This window comes from Podarcis muralis, chromosome Z, assembly GCF_964188315.1.
Source record: "Podarcis muralis chromosome Z, rPodMur119.hap1.1, whole genome shotgun sequence".
NCBI lineage: Eukaryota > Metazoa > Chordata > Lepidosauria > Squamata > Lacertidae > Podarcis > Podarcis muralis.
Window position 1 is genome coordinate 30,798,980 of NC_135673.1, and position 6,698 is coordinate 30,805,677.

A 6,698-nucleotide genomic window follows, 5' to 3' on the forward strand; every position below is an offset into this window, starting at 1 on the left:
AGGCCAAAGTGGCAAGAAGCATCCTGTTTCTAGAAGGGGCCAATCAGGTGCATGTGGGAATCCAGGTGCAAACAGGAACTGAACACAACAACACTCTTCCCACTTGCTATTCCCAGCAACCGGTTGCCAGAGGCATAACACCTCCAGCAGTGGAGGTAGAACATGAGTTTGCCATCCAAGTTGGTGGACATCACCACAACAGCCACCTAGGTGCCACATGGCAGGGCTGGCACCAACACCTGGCAGCTATGGGCAGTTGCCAGTGCCCTGGAACGGCTCATTGCTGATGCCTGCCATACTCCCATTAATTTCCTTTTCCTTTTCTGGCGCTCCAAGTAGAGCCAAGCAGATGGATCTAATCACCCTTCTAATTTCTGACAATGCTCTGAACTAGCTTCTCTCTAGATTGTTGTGTAGAATTAAAAGGATAGCTTTACCCAGCTACCCAATATGGAGTCTTGCCAGGTAAGCCTACCTGATTTTAGCCTCTTTTTTATATTTTACTGTTTTATTACATGGTTATGGCAACCCACCCAGAGAACTTTGTTGATTAGTAAAGAAATAATGTTCCCTATCATTTGCGCAACTGGAAAGGTGGGTGAGATAACAGGTATGCTCCTAGGCTCAGCTCACTACAAATAGCATGTTGTTTTTTCTAGGTATTCAGTATAGTGCAGGCTAAGTACTAGCTCCTCTCAGAGTCAGTGTGCAAGAAAACATCACCTTCTGCAGTGGAATAGAAATGAATTCACTCCACCAGCAGGTCCACATGGCGTAAAAGAAATATAAAGCATGAAATAGACAAGAAAATGAACACATAGGTGTGAAGAAAATGCTCGTGTTAAAATTAGGTTAGATAAATTTGAACAAACAGGTTCCTTTTCCACCTCCTACTTTGTCTATTTTCCTTCATCTCTTCTTTTTTATCCTTAGTAAAACTTCGTATGATTTGGCTGTTGGAGGTCTGAAGTGTGTTTATGCCAAACTTGAGGATTCTTGTGGTCTCCCACGTGCCTAGCCACTGGGAACATACTACCTGAGTGAAAGAGTGAGAATTTATGGGGGAAAGAGCAGGCTGCAGTGAGCCCCAGGGTGAGGAAGGAAGATGAATGCTAGCCCTGCCGTTCCTGATAAATTGAGAGGGATTTGGCTGACGGTGCTCTGTCTCAGAGTCGCTTTGGAAGCAATTCCTTTGGTCTCCCAGACTTCATCTCACCTGGAGGTCATAGGGGTTAATAAAGGGTGTAGTGGCAGTATTACTGGATAGTTTAGGTCACAACTGGCCTACATTACAAGGCAGTTGTGCAAGGAAGGGCATAAACAGGCTCTCTTTGCCTTCCCCTTCCATTACAAACATAATGTACAACAAGGACCTTGTCTGAACCAGTCAATTGTCTTAAGGTTTAGGGCTTACGGAACTCATTATCCATCTCCTATCGCAAGCTCATTATGAATAATAAATAAATTGACAATGCACACAAGCCCCACCACACACACACACACACACACTATTTAACAATCCCGGCCATCCATTTAATATATCACTTTTCTACTTCAAAGGGTCAATAATCACATTTTCTTAACAGGGAAATACAGCAGCTTTCTCTGAAGAGCAGAGCAATCAGATTGCTTTATCCATGTGTCATTCCTGTAGCAAAGTGTTTAAGGAACATAAATTGACTGAGAAACTACTTACTTCACTGAAATGCTTTTGCTGGGCGTCGGAGCGGGGGGAGCGAAACAAAATCAGATAAAGAAAAACAATGCTTTAATCTGAATGATTTCAGAATCAATTACATTCATCAGAATAAAAGAAAAGCTTTCAAATAGGCTTCCATGCTTTCTTAATAACAACACAAATAATCTCTAAAAGGTCTGAAAATTTTCCATGCCATCTTGATACAATCAAATGGAAGACCCGTTTAGCCTAATGAGCATTATGATTAAATCATTCACTCACAGATCAAAGGAGATTTTAATTATGCAAACCAGTTGTTCAGACGCATAAAATGTTCCATTAAGCTTCACAATTAATACATCCAGATTTAGGAGTAGTTTAGTCTGTGTGGGTTTCCTTCGCCACCCCTCTCGTTTTTTTTAAAATGATTGTTACCATTTGAAAAGTTTCCTTGAATAATATTGATTGGGAGGAAAACTATTTTGAAGTTACAAAAGTAACAAGCAGCCAAAAGGATTTTATTGCCATTTCTATTTTGTTCAGTTGGTACTAAAAAGCATTTTGTCTCCAGATGTTCATTACTCTCTCTCTCTCTCTCTCTCTCTCTCTCTCTCTCTCTCTCTCTCTCTCTCTCTCTCTCTGTGTGTGTGTGTGTGTGTGTATTTTCATGCTTTTCTGTAGGGGAAATTCCATTACTATGTCTATAACAAGTTGCTGTAAAATTCTCTGTATAGGAAAGAAGAGTGAAAGCAGAAACACTTTGAGGGATAGAAGGACCAGCCTATTGACATTCCATGACAGTTTTGCATGCGCTCCAACATGCACATTCATCCTAGCGGTTTTTGTGGATTAAAAAAATTAAAAATCTGAATGTAAATTGTGCACATTTTATACTAAGACAGGGGTGGCTAATCTGTGGCCCTCCAGGTATTGCTGCTCTCTGAGATCTCTGGCAGAGTTCTTTCCCATCAGCTGCTGGTTGTTGCAAAGTGTCTTGTGTGGGGATGTGCAGGTGTGACAATCAGGCTCACAGAACACAAGGATATGCCTTTGCCCGCCCCCACCCCATCACAGCTTCATTTCAAACCATGGAGGCAACCTGTCAGGGACTAGCAGAGCCCTGCAGTCTGTCTGGCGGAGGTCTAGGACCAGGGGAGTGACCCAGGAGAGGGAAGTAGTGATTTGTGGGGTGTTATTCCACCCACAAGGCAGGGGCCAGGGGAGAAGGAAGAGTCAGGGCAGTCTGAAGTGGAGGAAGGTGTGCAGGAGGTGCTGAAGGGAGATAGGAAAGTTCAGGAGAGGAATGTGTCAGCAAATTCCCCACCTTCCCCTGCCTCACAGTCTTTAAGCCTCTTTTGTTGACCACCAGCATTATGCTTTCCATTTTAAAGTTCGGAATGGAGTAGTTGCTTTGGAAGACAATAATCAGGCACTGGAACAACATGACCAGTCCAATGAGGAATCATTGCTTCAACACTGGTGAGGTTTACCTGTCTTCCCAAGTGATATGTAATTTTTCTTGGAGACACCCTTGGTGGAATCTTTCAAGGAGTTGGAGATGGCGTTTATAAGTGGTCCATGTTTTGCAAGCGTACAGTAAAGTTGGTAGTACAATGGCTTTGTAAATGAGCATTTTGGTTTCCCTGTGAATGGGAACACACTAAAGTTCAGGAAGACCAGGTTGTTCAACAGGCCCAGTGCCAGTGGTTGGTTTAGCCTTGATTGTAGTCCCTGGGGCTTTAAGCAAGACACCCACTGGCCTGGCCCTGCCATACCACCCTTCATCATCCTCCATGCTCCCCCCCCCACCCTGAGTCATTTCAGCACTTTTCACTACCACCTTTCAATGGGTAGCCACCCACCTTGTTTAGTTACCAGGTACAGACTGCCCTGGCCTATAGGATACTAAGCAGCCCAGACAGATTCTGCAGCCAAAATTTAATGACTCTCCACACACAGTAGTCATATATATAGACCAGTGAAGTTCTCAATTTGTGCTTCAGCTTCTCATCACAACTGCCCCAACACTATACAACCTTGGTTTCTCCTAATTTTGGGCCCAGTTAAAGAAACTCCATGTCATTCCTTTCTCATATCCAAAGCACCATTCCCCAAATAATGTGGTTTGTGCCCTTAAGCATCACCTTCTGGCATTACCAAATGGCACTTGATCATTTCAATATGGCCATTTCATAAGGAGCAATGTTCCGTGTCCTTACTTTAAAAAGAGAGAAGCCCTTGTCCATTGCGTCGGCATGATGGGTGGAACAACTTTTCAATAAACAGATTGTTAACCGGCCATGCTGTGTGGGCTGCTAACGAGGAAAAATTACAGTTCAGAGCAAACAAACGGCTGAAGGAGCACTGCTAAAATATTCAAGCTGTATTGGTTATTGAGTAATTTATTTCTAGCCGAAGTTTTACTAAGGAAAGCAAATCATGAGGATGGAAGGCTGCTGACACTAAATAATCTTGGAAATCGGAGGGAACAGTTGTAAGAAAACTGATTACTACTTAAGAATGATGAACATAAATCCTTCCAAACTCTCAAGGCCAGCTGTAGGCATCAGCAAATTTTTCTGCCAAAGGCAGTGCCGCCTCCATTTAAAGAAGCCCTGAAACAAACAATCACACACACACACACACACACACACAAGCACACACATACGAATACTTTCTTTGCCACAGTTTGATCTCTGTGCTCACTGTTCAAGATGAGCAGTTCCAGGGTTCATTTGGGAGGTCCACATCAGTAAGGACCCATCCAATCAACTAGCGACTCAGCCCAAGTACCATTAGGCAGATGCTGTGGGTGGCAGTGGCAGTCCCATCACCACCATTCACCATTCAACCAGAGCCCGAGTTGACCAGGCCACAAAAGGCCCATCTAGTCCAGCATCTTGTTCTCATGGTGGCCAACCAGGTGGCCTTCAGGAAGCCCACAAGCAGGACCTGAGTGCAACTGCTCATTATTTTCTGCACTGACTAGTAGTGGCCCCTCCACAGAGGGGAAATCCCCAGCTCTACCTAGAGATGCCAGGGATTGAATCTGGGAAGTTATGCATGCCAAAAGGATGTTCTCCCACTGAGCTATTGCCTTCCAGAACTGTCATACACCTCCTATGCCAGCTTGCTGGCTTCAGCTGTGGGAGATGCTGTTGTGTTGAATCAAGTTTAATTTGGCTGTCCAGTTGGCTTTTGAAGAGAGAATAGGATACAGTGGTACCTCGGGTTAAGAACCTAATTTGTTCTAGGGGTGTCCGTTCTTAACCTGAAACTGTTCTTAACCTGAGGTACCACTTTAACTAATGGGGCCTCCTGCTGCCACCACGTGATTTCTATTCTCATCCTGAAGCAAAGTTCTTAACCCGAGGTACTATTTCTGGATTAGCGGAGTCTGTAACCTGAAGTGTCTGTAACCCAAGGTACCACTGTATTGTTCTATCCGCTCCATCATGTGGGTGCATCTATCCATTCATCGATCTAGTCTCAGCTCCACCAGGACTCCTATCTCTCAGCTGTCACTTGGCAGGAGCCAATGTAGCATAATGGTTAGAATGTTGGACTAGAATCTTGGAAACCAGATTTCGATTCCCCCACTCAGCCCATAAGCCTCACTGGGTCACCTTGGGCCCAGCCACTATCTCTTAGTTCAGGGGTGCCAACTTGAATAAAATATTGTGGGGGCCCAGGTAAGCCCCGCCCTGCATAATCAATCACATGACGCGGTGTGTGTTGACTTTGTGGAGGCCCGGTGCCCTCAAATATTTTATTGTGGGGGCCGAAGCCCCCATGGCCCCTGAGAGGTGGCTCCTATGTCTTAGCTTAACCTACTTCATAGGGTTGTTGAGAGGATGAAATAGAGAGGAGGGGAACCATGTAGACTACTTTGAGCTCCTTGGAAGAAAAAGACAGTACAGTGGTACCTCGGGTTACAGACGCTTCAGGTTACAGACTCCGCTAACCAGAAATAGTACCCCGGGTTAAGAACTTTGCTTCAGGATGAGAACAGAAATTGTGCAGCGGCAGCGGCAGCAGCAGCGCTGGGAGGCCCCATTAGCTAAAGTGGTACCTCAGGTTAAGAAGGGGTTCAAATCAAATTCAATTCAGCACTCATCTAAGCTATCAAGTTTGTACTTTCTGAAACTGTACGTGAACCATCTTTTGGACAGTCATCCTTTGAAAGTTGCATTTATCCAACTTTTGCAACGTAGGTCTCCAGCCAAGTAATGTGTGCAGAAATGTATGCTAAGGTAGAGTGTGCATATATAAATGCATATGTTAGTGAAAATAGAATATAGAAGTGTACCACATCGTGGAAAATATAAACATATGGGGAAATACTGTATGCTTTGGGAAAACGTGTATATTCGAGAAAAGTGCATACAAAAATGTGTGCATCAGAAGAAGTTCACACTAAAATGCTGGTGTGTTCTCATGAGGACATTACTTCATTGAGACTCTGAAGTAAGTGTGTCTAGAACGGCAGCTTGAGTTAAGGCACGTTTTATTCCCATTGAAATCAGTGCAACAAGTTAGCTCACGTGGAAGAACTTCCAGATTGCACAACAGCAGAAAAGATTGCCTTGGAAAATGGTGTGTTATCCTTCACTACAGGTATCTATAGGCTTGTTCACACATTTCACTCAACACAGATATGAGGCTGCTGCCAGTTGCTTGTATGAAAGATTGTTATGTACAGGTCAACTATACATGGGTGCGTGGACTGTATGCTAGTTGGATATGATGCGTGAACGACCGGATGGCCACGTTTTGGGGATGTTGTAGCATTGGTTTCCCTGCGTCAGTGGGGGTGGGGGGTGGAGGGAATGGAGCAAATTGCCCTTTGAAGTTCCCTTTCCATCTCTATGAATCAGTGGTTTCATTGGGACTACTAAAATGTGATGACTTTAACTCCAACCAAAATTAATAACTGTTTGTCCAAAATTGGAAGGGGGAAAGAGAAACAGGCAGGACTGACTCCCCTCCCCTCAGTGGTTGGCAACCACTATCAGAATAC